The sequence below is a fragment of the Magallana gigas genome, chromosome 8, assembly GCF_963853765.1.
Source record: "Magallana gigas chromosome 8, xbMagGiga1.1, whole genome shotgun sequence".
NCBI lineage: Eukaryota > Metazoa > Mollusca > Bivalvia > Ostreida > Ostreidae > Magallana > Magallana gigas.
In genome coordinates, this window is record NC_088860.1 from 5,346,333 (window position 1) to 5,349,051 (window position 2,719).

Sequence of the window (2,719 nt, forward strand, 5' to 3'; positions counted from 1 at the left end):
GTCAATGTAAAACAAATGTACCAATTTAAAAGCATTTTCATTCAGAGATTAATGTCACTCTGACCAGAATTTTCGACCATCACTTTGATATCGATTGTAAAAACTCTAATGTAGCAACTTACTTATTTAGTTTAATTACTGTGGTTTCATCAATATTCGTTAAATACCAATTTTTGTGGATTTCGTTGTTAAGTTGGACTACGAAATTTAATGTTCATTGAAGTGTAATTTCTATTAACATTTTCTATTGATAGGGTCATTGGCCACGAATTTACCTATCCTTTAAACTGTGATTTTCACTTTATCCACGAAAATTGATACCCATGAATATTAATGAAACCACAGTAAGCTAAAGTGACTACAGTTATAAGTTTTGAAATCTCCATATTTTTTACGAAAAATTCAAATTCTGAAGCGGTTGTGATTTAGATTTTAAAAGGACACAAGCTTTTTTTTTTAATGAAAAATGTTTCTACAATTGTACATTATAATTTGGAATTTTCGGAGCACAAACAAATTGGCTTTACTATGTGCAACCTCACATTATAAACGCATTTAATGATTTTATTTGCAGTTTTATTTTCAGCTTTAAAAAAAGTTTACAAAATGCCATCTTCTCGACAAATCTTCTTAAATGTTAAGGAGGTTTATTTAAAGTACAACATCACGGGCCTTCACAGACCACAACAACATGTAAATATTTGCAAATATGTTTCCTTATACGAACCCATAGAATAATAAAAACAATCCGTTCATTTTATGTGAAATTTTTAATGACGTCTCAATGACTACCGCACGCATTGTGTTTGACGGTTGCATCATTGTAAATATAAAAACCCATTTATGGTAATACTAACAATTTGCCGTTCTCAAACTTAAACAAATGTAATAAACAGCAATTTAAATGAGTTAAACAGGATATCATCTTGGTTGATACGTGATCAAATCGTCTAAGCTTCATCGGAGTTAATCATGCGACCAACCAATTACATGTATTCCGATAACCATTTTCACTTGCTGCTTATTTCTTAAAAAAGGAGCAAAAAATGAAAAATGGTTATTTAGAAAAAATTCCAAACCTACCAATTAACAAGCAATGTAATTTTTAAATTAATAAAGAATCTTATTCATTACATTCAAATCAAAACAGTACCTTTTTAAACATGACAATTCAAGAAATGTGTAATAAATCGATTTTTTTGACAAAGCCATCTTTTAATTGAAAATAAAAAAATTGTTAGATAATTATGTTTTCCTTAATTAAACCTATGTAGAAGATCCATGTTGAGCTGCTTTTATTTACGAATGACTACATGTATGGTGGTTTCTATCCTACCAATTTTCTATATGGTACATCAAATACTGTATATCAATACCTTATTCTTATGATACAAAAACTTGATTACAGTATATAACTGCAAAAAATAGGTCGAATTTTTAAACCAATTGACGTTTGCCATTTCCCATCCTCCAATTTTATGTTTTGTTTCACGTCAACTTTCTTTGGCTGGTCTACGTCCCAGTTTGTGTAAACCAGTGGACTTCCGTTGTCCAAGATCCAGTCCACTCCATCCCAGAACCCCTGAATGAATGGCCGCTTGTAACTGACATCTGGGAGAGGAACATTAGACAGAGTTTCTGAAATCAAATAAAAAAATCATATAAATTGTGCTTATATAAAGCAATTATAGCAGTATGTAAACAAAGTAAAACTAAAAAACAACCCCAGAGAAACAGTGGAAGTGACGTTACCAGCTAATCTGATCAGAAAAACGTTTTCCTTTGTTGATGTGATGGAGATGATGCTTGACTGTGTTGCCGCGCATTTCTCCATACCTTCTGGCAAATTATGGAAGCCGGCAAACATAAAACATATATCCAAGTCACGACCATCAACGAACGGGTCTCTACAGCGCCCTAGACAAAAACGGACAACATTTTGTCTTGTTTACAAATGGCAATGAAAACGTTACGATAATCAAGGACATTTGTTAGCACGATATCTAAAGGAAAAAAAATTACACGTTCTTTACTTTCAACTAATAAATAGTCAAAGCAAAATAAGATAATGATTTGATCATCAAACAGAGAAAATGATTTACTGTTATTATTTGGAATGGCATAAGTAGGACTTGGGATAGATTTTCCCTGAAAACAATAGCTTCGTACTCTATTTGTATGATACTTACTTCTGCACTTGTATTGCGTTTTTATTTTTTAAAGAAATTAGTTTAACGTTTTAACGTTTTTTCTTTGGTATTTTTTTTTTACAACATTTGACTAGTTCTAAGTCAAAAGCATATAATATTAGAAGTCGTAATAAAAACGTCAACGGATAGTTTAGAACTACATGTGTACCTAATTTTCTTTAAAGCGTGCATACCTTTGAGATTTTTAATTTACAAAATATAAAAGTATAGCTTGACTGGTTTGCAAATGTACATCTTGTTTTGTACATGACACACCAAGAAGATTTGAACCTTGAACTAGGCAATAAAAGAGATACATTATCCCGAGGATTGTTTGACATTATATCACGAATGATAATTATATGTCACATACTTTTAGATGTTATATAATACTGCCATCCGATGTCATACACTCCAGCATCCTGATGTAGAAAAATGGTATTGAATAGTCGACATTGACCGGTCAGAGATAAGTACTGAAAGGACAGACATGTACCATTGGTCTCACACTTCCTGGAACAGTCCAAAGG

At 31.7% G+C, this 2,719-nt stretch overlaps 1 long non-coding RNA gene across 1 annotated transcript; it reads right to left on the reverse strand.

The window, feature by feature from the left end:
• LOC117690451 (uncharacterized) lies at positions 1-2,719 on the reverse strand. Its single transcript, XR_010708286.1, has 3 exons — positions 2,563-2,719; positions 1,753-1,917; positions 1-1,638 (listed from the first exon to the last, which is right to left on the reverse strand). It is a non-coding gene; the product is annotated as an uncharacterized lncRNA (long non-coding RNA).